At 44.8% G+C, this 12310-nt stretch overlaps 1 pseudogene; it reads left to right on the forward strand.

Annotated features, from left to right (window-relative positions):
• The first annotated feature begins 1129 nt into the window (after positions 1–1129).
• On the forward strand, positions 1130–11916 carry LOC120023831 (annotated as a pseudogene).
• The last annotated feature ends 394 nt before the right edge of the window (positions 11917–12310 follow it).

The following is a 12310-nucleotide window of genomic DNA, read 5'->3' on the forward strand; positions in this document are numbered from 1 at the left end:
TCCTGTGACCATGACATTACATTCTGTAAGTGCAGCCATTGGCATGTACCCATCGACTTTCTTTATGGCCTAGAGGAACAGGCTTTCTGTATACAGTACCCGGTATAAAGCTTCTGCAGGAGAGAGATTAGGCCGGATGTATGGAAGACTGAGGATACGAAGCATCAAGCTGGCTGGGTCATACCTCAATTATCCCCCCTCTCACTCTCATCTCCTTCCAGTCACCTGAAGTCAGAAACACAAGGAAAGTCCTCTCAGATCCGTGTAGAAGAAGGAATGGAGATAAGGAAAGGACTTTGGGGACATCACTTGAGACCAGAGGTGGGTGAATCTTACCCCCTGCCCGCAATGGCTTGTAGGGGTGCTGGATGGTGTTTTAGACGATGCACCCTGGGGTGCATCTCAATGGTCTAAAAGCAGTGAGTGAGTCATCATGAGGGGTAGCTATATAATGAGTTCATAAAAGGTCTGAATTTCCCACATGGCAGATGTCCAGCGACTATGACAATTACTAATCATAACGTCAGGCCTCTTTATTTTCCTGTTGGGCTCACTGTGCTTGGCAAGAGGAGTTCATTTGGGTCAGCTGACGGGGGAGAGAGACAGGTGTTGATTTACTTTTTCCTAGAAAAACACAGTGTACAAGTTTGCTTACAATTTAGTCCACTCTTTTTGTTTGACAAGATAGCTGAGAATGAGATTAGATGTTAAATACAAAGACAGTCAATAAATCAAGAGCAAATGGTTGTTTTAGTGGTTTCATATTTTATTGAATATGACTTTGAAGGGGTTGTGAAAAAATAAGTCATTTTTTTAAATCAAAACTGCACATGCATTTTACTGGTATTTTTTGGGTCTATCTTAATTTAATTTAGTCTAGAAATGTATTGTTTTTAATCTTTTGTTACTTTTTATGATAAAAAAAAAATTGTTAACCACTTTGTACTGTATTTTGTATTTTCACGTACGTTTTTGGGGTGAAAAATGATCAATTCTAAAGGAGTGCACTATCTTCTGTATGATTGTTTTGGAACAATATAAAGTTCCTTGTAGGCTTGGCCACCCTTCTCTGTTTCCATGCGTTATATTACCGAGAAGCGCTATAAGCCAGCGAGAGAGGGGGTAGCACTCGGTCTGACGTCATGATCTTACAACAAGATACGCCTGGAGCTCTATCGCGGAGGCGAATAATTTACGGTATAAAAAGATTTACAGCCGAGAGGGCTAACTCGTTGGAGCACACAAGCAATTACAAAGCCAGCTAAATACAACTTTTGGCACGCGCAGAGCGCAGCCCTCGAATACGCTCCTTGAGCCCTCTCTTGCCTCTTTTTATCCCGGGTGACAATTCATTTGTGCGCTCCAAGTCAAGTCAGAGCGCACTCCGTTGAAATGCGAGCAGCAGCATAAAGACCTTACACCTTCGAGAGAGGGGACAGAGACATATTTAGTGTTTGACAGTGTCAGACAGTGAGCGGGGAAAAGCAGAGGAGCACCTGTCTTCGCGGCATGTCCTTGGAAAGCAGCTAAAACCGAGACGCATCATCGGTCTAGTCCGGGGACAGAAGCCTAAACAAATGGGCGCTGCCAGCGTGGACCTGCTGGTCACCCTCCAGATCCTGCCCGGTTTCTTCTCCAACTGCCTGTTCCTCGCGCTCTACGACTCGGTGGTCCTGGTGAAGCGCGTGGTGTCGTTGCTGAGCTGCCCTGGCGGCGGCGGGGGAGAGTGGCAGCGCATGCTGACCTCGGCGGGGCTCCGGTCCATATGGAACAGCTTCCTGCTGGACGCATACAAACAGGTAATGAACCATGTATGTTAACACTGCAGGCTACACTGAGGCTAGAGTCTGTGCTTATACTGTACGTTGTAGCAACTTGTATTGTGGTATAACTGTGTTCAACAGACCCACAGGTATTGGGCAATGTTCCTTTATAATAGTAATCTCTCATGGACATATTCACGGATAATTTTACTCTTGTGTGTATGCAAGATTAGCGAAATAGTGTCCTCTAAAAGTGTCAGAGTGGCATCACCTGGAAAAGTTGGCATCTCAACTGTTATATAAATACTTCTCTGTTAATCTTAACATTTCAAAAGCACTGTATCGTTTTTAGAAGGTCAGTCCTTCATTTTGAAAGGACAGTTATACATCTGCATCACTGAATTCTTCTTATCTGGCCATCTGAGCCCATGTCCTCTCCTTTAAATGTTGAACTTTAATATCAAATTCAAAATGTAGGTTATCTAAAACGTGATGAACTTTGGTCCCCAGACAGTCAAAACCATGCGGGCCATTCACCCTCTGTTACTCAGAAGTTCAGAGGTCTGGCTTCTCCTAAATGTTACATTTTAACTCCCAAACCAAACAGAGACCAGTGTGTCAGTGCCAGCCAGACACCAGGCATCACACCAGGTAGACAGGTACACATGTGGGCTTTTACACAGATCATCTGACACCTATAGGCATTTTGATAGATAAGAAAATGTACAGAATGGATGTGAATGGCTTATAGCAGGTGAATGAAACACGTGCACGATGCTCGTCACTAAAGAATGTGGTTGGTGTAGTTTGGTTGTAATTTGGTAGAGGATTCCCTGCCTCTCCCCTCTCTGTCCCCTTGTTGGTGTAGTTTGGGGTAATTTGGTAGAGGAATCCCCTGCCTCTCCCCTCTCTGGCCCCTTGTTGGTCTAGTTTGGGGTAATTTGGTAGAGGAATCCCCTGCCTCTCCCCTCTCTGTCCCCTTGTTTGTCTAGTTTGGGGTAATTTGGTAGAGGAATCCCCTGCCTCTCCCCTCTCTGTCCCCTTGTTGGTCTAGTTTGGGGTAATTTGGTAGAGGAATCCCCTGCCTCTCCCCTCTCTGTCCCCTTGTTGAGAGTCTGATCCTCTGTTGCGTCCTTGTCACTTTCCTCCTCTCTGCCTCTGTCGTTCAGTCCCTGCCTCCGCTGTTCAGTCCCTGCCTCCGCCGTTCAGTCCCTGCCTCCGCCGTTCAGTCCCTGCCTCCGCCGTTCAGTCCCTGCCCGTCATCCTGCCCCTGTCGTTCAGTCCCTGCCCCTGTCGTTCAGTCCCTGTCTCTGTCGTTCAGTCCCTGCCTCTGCCGTTCAGTCCCTGCCTCTGCCGTTCAGTCCCTGCCTCTGCCGTTCAGTTCCTGCCTCTGCCGTTCAGTCCCTGTCTCTGCCGTTCAGTCCCTGCCTCTGCCGTTCAGTCCCTGCCTCCGTTGTTCAGTCCCTGCCTCCGCCGTTCAGTCCCTGCCTCCGCCGTTCAGTCCCTGCCTCCGCCGTTCAGTCCCTGCCTCCGTTGTTCAGTCCCTGCCTCTGCCGTTCAGTCCCTGCCTCCGCCGTTCATTCCCTGTCTCCGTCGTTCAGTCCCTGCCTCTGCCGTTCAGTCCCTGCCTCCGTTGTTCAGTCCCTGCCTCTGCCGTTCAGTCCCTGTCTCTGTCGTTCAGTCCCTGCCTCTGTCGTTCAGTCCCTGTCTCTGTCGTTCAGTCCCTGCCTCTGCCGTTCAGTCCCTGCCTCTGCCGTTCAGTCCCTGCCTCTGCCGTTCAGTCCCTGCCTCCGCCGTTCAGTCTCTGCCTCCGCCGTTCAGTCCCTGCCTCCGCCGTTCAGTCCCTGCCTCCGCCGTTCAGTCCCTGCCTCCGCCGTTCAGTCCCTGCCTCCGCCGTTCAGTCCTTGCCTCCGCCGTTCAGTCCCTGCTTCTGTTGTTCAGTCGTTCAGTGTTTCTATGTCAAACGGTTTTGGCATATTTCAGTCTTCTGTGATGGACAGTACTAGTCAAAAGTTTGGGCACACTTACTCATTCCAGGGTTTTTCTTTATTTTCACTATTTTCTAGAATGTAGAATAGTAGTGAAGACATCAAAGCTATGAAATTACATATTTGGAATCATGTAGTAACCTAAATATATTTTATAGATACTTCATTATAGCCACACTTTGCCTTGATGACAGCTTTGCACACTCCATCCCCCCCCCCCCACACACACACACACACTCCATCACACACACACACACACACACACACACACACACACACACACACACACACACACACACACACACACACACACACACACACACACACACACACACACACACACACACACTCCATCCCACACACACACCATCCCCCACACACACACACACACACACACACACACACACACACACACACACACACACACACACACACACACACACACACACACACACACACACACACACACACTCCATCCCACACACACACACACACACACACACACACACACACACACTCCATCCCAAGCACACACACACACACACACACACACACACACACACACACACACACACACACACACACACACACACACACACACACACTCACACACACACACACACACTCACTCCATCACACACACACACACACAAACACACACACACACACACACATTCCATCCCAAACACACACACACACCACACTCCATCCCACAAACAAACACACACACACACACACACACACAGGGCTAGGTAGGTTACTTTCTAAATGTAATCTGTTACAGTTACTACATTACCTGTCCAAAATTGTAGTCGGTAAAGTAATTGTTTTGATTTCCCAAACTCAGTCATAATAATTTCTTTGGGGCGGCAGCGTAGCCTAGTGGTTAGAGCGTTGGACTAGTAACCGAAAGGTTGCAAGATTGAATCCCCGAGCTGACAAAGTAAAAATCTGTTGTTCTGCCCCTGAACAAGGCAGTTAACCCACCGTTCCTAGGCCATTGTTGAAAATAAGATTTTGTTCTTAACTGACTTGCCTGGTTAAATAAAGGTCAAAAAACAACTTTCAGGCATTAGAAGACAAAAAATGCATTTGACCAATTGGATGACATCTACTGCAGGGTAAATCAATGTTAGAGTTGTCATAGATGGATGTTGCATTTTACTTTATGGGGTTAGGTAGCGTCTTCTAACCCGTAACATTAAAAACCAAAGTCTGTCAGATTTCCAGTCATTCCAATACATATAAAACCCCATTGATCTTCAAGAATAGGACTTGGAAATATGGAAATATAGATTAGCCAAATTGTTTTACATGAGCATAAACAAAAAAATGAACGACTTATTATCCAACTCAGTTTTATATGATCTTGTTGTCATGGAGGACTGATTGGGATCATTGCTACCATTGCTTGCTACAGGCTTATTGTTTACGTTTTTGTTGGTGACACTTTGATATCTTTGAGCTGTTTAAGTCTACCAAAGAGCGCAGGTTTGAGCATATGTCCATTAGGCCTATGGAGAAAGAAAATGTAATCAGCATGAATTAGATTGAGCAATGAAAGCCCCAACTCGTGGTCTTCTTAAATGAAACTCGTTGTTGACAGTATGGAGCATAATACCACAGAGGAGTATAGAAGGGGGGAACTCGTTGTTGACAGTATGGAGCATAATACCACAGAGGAGTATAGAAGGGGGAAACTCGTTGTTGACAGTATGGAGCAGAATACCACAGAGGAGTATAGAAGGGGGAAACTCGTTGTTGACAGTATGGAGCATAATACCACAGAGGAGTATAGAAGGGGGAAACTCGTTGTTGACAGTATGGAGCATAATACCACAGAGGAGTATAGAAGGGGGAAACTCGTTGTTGACAGTATGGAGCATAATACCACAGAGGAGTATAGAAGGGGGAAACTCGTTGTTGACAGTATGGAGCATAATACCCCAGAGGAGTATAGAAGGGGGAAACTCGTTGTTGACAGTATGGAGCATAATACCACAGAGGAGTATAGAAGGGGGGAACTCGTTGTTGACAGTATGGAGCATAATACCACAGAGGAGTATAGAAGGGGGAAACTCGTTGTTGACAGTATGGAGCAGAATACCACAGAGGAGTATAGAAGGGGGAAACTCGTTGTTGACAGTATGGAGCATAATACCACAGAGGAGTATAGAAGGGGGAAACTCGTTGTTGACAGTATGGAGCATAATACCACAGAGGAGTATAGAAGGGGGAAACTCGTTGTTGACAGTATGGAGCATAATACCACAGAGGAGTATAGAAGGGGGAAACTCGTTGTTGACAGTATGGAGCATAATACCCCAGAGGAGTATAGAAGGGGGAAACTCGTTGTTGACAGTATGGAGCATAATACCACAGAGGAGTATAGAAGGGGGGAACTCGTTGTTGACAGTATGGAGCATAATACCACAGAGGAGTATAGAAGGGGGAAACTCGTTGTTGACAGTATGGAGCAGAATACCACAGAGGAGTATAGAAGGGGGAAACTCGTTGTTGACAGTATGGAGCATAATACCACAGAGGAGTATAGAAGGGGGAAACTCGTTGTTGACAGTATGGAGCATAATACCACAGAGGAGTATAGAAGGGGGAAACTCGTTGTTGACAGTATGGAGCAGAATACCACAGAGGAGTATAGAAGGGGGAAACTCGTTGTTGACAGTATGGAGCATAATACCACAGAGGAGTATAGAAGGGGGAAACTCGTTGTTGACAGTATGGAGCAGAATACCACAGAGGAGTATAGAAGGGGGAAACTCGTTGTTGACAGTATGGAGCATAATACCCCAGAGGAGTATAGAAGGGGGAAACTTGTTGTTGACAGTATGGAGCATAATACCACAGAGGAGTATAGAAGGGGGAAACTCGTTGTTGACAGTATGGAGCATAATACCACAGAGGAGTATAGAAGGGGGAAACTCGTTGTTGACAGTATGGAGCATAATACCACAGAGGAGTATAGAAGGGGGAAACTCGTTGTTGACAGTATGGAGCATAATACCACAGAGGAGTATAGAAGGGGGAAACTCGTTGTTGACAGTATGGAGCAGAATACCACAGAGGAGTATAGAAGGGGGAAAATCGTTGTTGACAGTATGGAGCAGAATACCACAGAGGAGTATAGAAGGGGGAAACTCGTTGTTGACAGTATGGAGCATAATACCACAGAGGAGTATAGAAGGGGGAAACTCGTTGTTGACAGTATGGAGCATAATACCACAGAGGAGTATAGAAGGGGGAAACTCGTTGTTGACAGTATGGAGCATAATACCACAGAGGAGTATAGAAGGGGGAAACTCGTTGTTGACAGTATGGAGCATAATACCACAGAGGAGTATAGAAGGGGGAAACTCGTCAAACTTCTGTTCCACAGACTGGGATCCACACGATGCGGCTGTTGCCAGAGCGCTGGCTATCCACTGGTCAACAAAAACAACAATTGATAGGCAGCTTACAATTATTCAATTCAACCATTATTGGTATAAAATACACATATTTATTTTATTTATTTATATTTCACTTTTATTTTACCAGGTAGGCTAGTTGAGAACAAGTTCTAATTTACAACTGCGACCTGGTCAAGATAAAGCAAAGCAGTTCGACACATACAACAACACAGAGTTACACATGGAGTAAACAAACATACAGTCAATAATACAGTAGAAAAAGTCTATATACAGTGTGTGCAAATGAGGTAGGATAAAGGAGGTAAGGTACAAAATAGGCCATGGCGACGATTATATATACGTTTGTGAACAGCCGTCCACCACAACCACAATCCGTAAGGCACAAATGGCTACATGAGAGAGCAGCAGTGTGATTCACATCAATGTGTTATGTAGATATCAATAATAAATGACATCCAATGAAGGTGCCACCAACCACCTGTAGTGTGTATATTATTGTGTCTTGATTGACTGGCAACACCAAGCTCCTCTTTTCTTTCAGAAAGACGGTACAGCTCAAGATAAACAGCTGATAACCAACCTATCTTTCTCTCTTCCTCCCTTCTCGCTTTCCCTCCCCTCCTTCCTCCCTCCTCGCTTTCGCTCCCCTCCTTCCTCTCCCTCCTCCCCTCCCTCCCTCCTCTCCCGCCTCTCCTACCCTCTCTCTCCCCATGTAGGTGAAACTTGGCAGTGAGGCACCCAACTCCAAAGTGGTGAAGGTTCCTGGTAGCGGTGGTAACCATGGCTTCCGGAGGCGGAACAGTGTGACCACCACCACGGCCCGTCATCCTGGAGACGAGTGCCGCCTGCTGGACTTCGAGTCATCGGAGCGCCCTCTTGTGGTGAACTTCGGTTCGGCCACCTGACCCCCATTCATCAGCCACCTGCCCGCCTTCCGGCGGCTGGTGGAGGAGTTCTCTAACGTGGCCGACTTCCTGCTGGTCTACATCGACGAGGCGCACCCCTCAGACGGCTGGGTGGCGCCCACCATGGGCCCATGCTCCTTCGAGGTCAGGAAGCACCGGTCGCTGGAGGAGAGGGTGGTGGCGGCCATGAAACTGACTGAGGCCTTCAGCCTGCCGCCTCAGTGCCAGCTGGTGGCTGACTGCATGGACAACAATGCTAACGTAGCCTACGGCGTGTCCTACGAGAGGGTGTGCATCGTGCAGAGAAGGAAGATCGCCTACCTGGGTGGGAAGGGACCCTTCTTCTACAACCTGAAGGATGTGAGGCAGTATCTGGAACAGAGATATGGCAAGAGATAGGGGGCAGACAGACAGAGAGGACGAGTTCTGTGACAACTGAACGGCTGATAAGAGAAAGAGAGAATATTTATTTTCGTATAAAAGGAGAATAAAAGGAAGGCGAGGTGCTTTCCGAACTGATCTGTTCTGACCACGAATGACAGGCAATGCTTGGAACAGAACATGTGACATGTTCTAAAATTCCCAAGTTCCACATCTCTGGGACTTCCTTTCTGGAAGGAGACCAACATTCCATAAGACTTTTCACTGGAACACAATAGAACAGAACCGATAGACTTTAGAACATGGACTGATGCTCTGCTACCTATGACAGTGAGTCGACTGAAAGAAGAAACTGAATAGGTTGACCCGTGACACGCTTTATCAATAACTTCATCCCCATTTGCTAATAATCTAAAACATGTCTAGTTACAGTACACATTATCTTCTAACCTGGCTCCTTTCAAAACGAAAACCAAATTACTGCACAGAGAAGAAAGCACAAGTGCCCAACTATAACAATTATATTAATTTATTTCTATGGAGTTTTGAATGTTATGTTGTTTGTTTTTACACCACGATAATATTTTGTGTGTTGATGCACTTGTAAGGCTTTTTATTTAAGAAAACAATCCATCATATAAGGGGTGTTACACCACTGTTTAAACCATCTAGAGTAGACTGTTTAAACCATCTAGAGTAGACTGTTTTCAACCATCTAGAGTAGACTGTTTTCAACCATCTAGAGTAGACTGTTTTCAACCATCTAGAGTAGACTGTTTTCAACCATCTAGAATAGACTGTTTTCAACCATCTAGAGTAGACTGTTTTCAACCATCTAGAGTAGACTGTTTTCAACCATCTAGAGTAGACTGTTTTCAACCATCTAGAGTAGACTGTTTTCAACCATCTAGAGTAGACTGTTTTCAACCATCTAGAGTAGACTGTTTTCAACCATCTAGAGTAGACTGTTTTCAACCATCTAGAGTAGACTGTTTTCAACCATCTAGAATAGACTGTTTTCAACCATCTAGAGTAGACTGTTTTCAACCATCTAGAGTAGACTGTTTTAAACCATCTAGAGTAGACTGTTTTCAACCATCTAGAGTAGACTGTTTTCAACCATCTAGAGTAGACTGTTTTCAACCATCTAGAGTAGACTGTTTTCAACCATCTAGAATAGACTGTTTTCAACCATCTAGAGTAGACTGTTTTCAACCATCTAGAGTAGACTGTTTTCAACCATCTAGAGTAGACTGTTTTCAACCATCTAGAGTAGACTGTTTTCAACCATCTAGAGTAGACTGTTTTCAACCATCTAGAGTAGACTGTTTTCAACCATCTAGAGTAGACTGTTTTCAACCATCTAGAGTAGACTGTTTTCAACCATCTAGAGTAGACTGTTTTCAACCATCTAGAGTAGACTGTTTTAAACCATCTAGAGTAGACTGTTTTCAACCATCTAGAGTAGACTGTTTTCAACCATCTAGAATAGACTGTTTTCAACCATCTAGAGTAGACTGTTTTCAACCATCTAGAGTAGACTGTTTTCAACCATCTAGAGTAGACTGTTTTCAACCATCTAGAATAGACTGTTTTCAACCATCTAGAGTAGACTGTTTTCAACCATCTAGAGTAGACTGTTTTCAACCATCTAGAATAGACTGTTTTCAACCATCTAGAGTAGACTGTTTTCAACCATCTAGAGTAGACTGTTTTCAACCATCTAGAGTAGACTGTTTTCAACCATCTAGAGTAGACTGTTTTCAACCATCTAGAATAGACTGTTTTCAACCATCTAGAATAGACTGTTTTCAACCATCTAGAGTAGACTGTTTTCAACCATCTAGAGTAGACTGTTTTCAACCATCTAGAGTAGACTGTTTTCAACCATCTAGAGTAGACTGTTTTCAACCATCTAGAGTAGACTGTTTTCAACCATCTAGAGTAGACTGTTTTCAACCATCTAGAATAGACTGTTTTCAACCATCTAGAGTAGACTGTTTTCAACCATCTAGAGTAGACTGTTTTCAACCATCTAGAATAGACTGTTTTCAACCATCTAGAGTAGACTGTTTTCAACCATCTAGAGTAGACTGTTTTCAACCATCTAGAGTAGACTGTTTTCAACCATCTAGAGTAGACTGTTTTCAACCATCTAGAATAGACTGTTTTCAACCATCTAGAATAGACTGTTTTCAACCATCTAGAGTAGACTGTTTTCAACCATCTAGAGTAGACTGTTTTAACCATCTAGAGTAGACTGTTTTCAACCATCTAGAGTAGACTGTTTTCAACCATCTAGAGTAGACTGTTTTCAACCATCTAGAGTAGACTGTTTTCAACCATCTAGAGTAGACTGTTTTCAACCATCTAGAGTAGACTGTTTTCAACCATCTAGAGTAGACTGTTTTCAACCATCTAGAGTAGACTGTTTTCAACCATCTAGAGTAGACTGTTTTCAACCATCTAGAATAGAATGTTTTAACCATCTCGACTCAGAAACTTCCTAGTACATCGTTCATGTTACACCGACACCTAGAAAATAGACGTTAGCTCTGTGTCCATCTCCTCCGTATGGGCGTTTTAACCCAACAGACAATGAGAGAGAGAGGAAAGTAAACCCAAGAGCAAAGCACAGAATGAAGAAACAGAGGCAGTATGTGTACTGTAGTCAGCACCAAGGCTACGTCGCTAGCTAGCTAGCTGTAATCCCAGGGGCTGTTTGCTTGTTGGTGATGGTTTGTGTTAGCGATGAGGCAGGGGTGTACAGAGATGTAATGGGTTGAGGGAGATAGCCATGTCTCCAAAAACCTAAGGTGAGTTTTCTGAAAGCTTTATGGCTAACGTGGTGCTTCATTTCTCTCAACAACCCAGACTCAAGCCACATGTAGAACATCAAACATTGACTTTGCAATTGGTGCTCTCGTGGTTGAGTTGTCAAGATATACAAAGTGCCACGTTAGCTATAAAGCTTCTGGGACACTCTGAGTTCTGAGGTGTGTGGCAGGAAGTGAGAAAGGCTAAGGACAGGTGGTGTCTAGATGACTTAAGAAGGAGTTTCAAAAGCGGTGTGTATCAGTGTTACGGTGTGACGTGACTGAAGAGGTTTTTAGTTGATCAGACAGACAGTTGTCCATGGTAAGACAGACATACAGACAGTTGGTTTGGGTCGAGACGGGGCTGGTGTGAGAATGAAAACCACTGACTAAAGGGTTACTGACTCAGTCTTTGGTCGGATGACAGACCTCACCTCCTTGACGTAGACTCAAACCAACATGTCTGGACATCATCAAACCAACCAACATTCGCACACAATCTCTCTCTCTCTAGGAAAAGTCCATCAACTAATATTTGTTTTCTTTATCCATATGTGTAGAGCTGTGTTTAACAAACTCCAGAGAAGAGGAGTGACGCAAAGAGAAATAAAGATGAATTTACTACTCTGTGATTTGTGTCTGTGTGTCTGTGTCCTGATAGGGCCAGATAACCACGAGGGAGAGAGAGAGAGAGTAGAGAGGGAACAAAAGAAAGAGAGAGAACGAAAGAGACAGAGAGAAAGAGAGAGAGAGACACTGAAAGAAGGAAAGAACTGTTCAGGGAGTTTAAACAGAAGCCTTCTTTCTGTACATGTGCGAGTGCTTGTGCGTGCCCCTGAACAGCTCTCCATGAACAAAAAAATAAAACGATACACATACAATAGCTGAAATGACTCCTAAAATACGACAGCTTTGGACACGCTCTCTATGATAGATTATAACATATGTCTAACCGGGGCTGTAGGGTTCAAATGGAGCCGAGACTCCTGGCTGAACTTGTGCTCCAGTGAACCTGCCAACTACTGC

Source organism: Salvelinus namaycush, chromosome 28 (assembly GCF_016432855.1).
Source record: "Salvelinus namaycush isolate Seneca chromosome 28, SaNama_1.0, whole genome shotgun sequence".
Taxonomy (NCBI): Eukaryota; Metazoa; Chordata; class Actinopteri; order Salmoniformes; family Salmonidae; genus Salvelinus; species Salvelinus namaycush.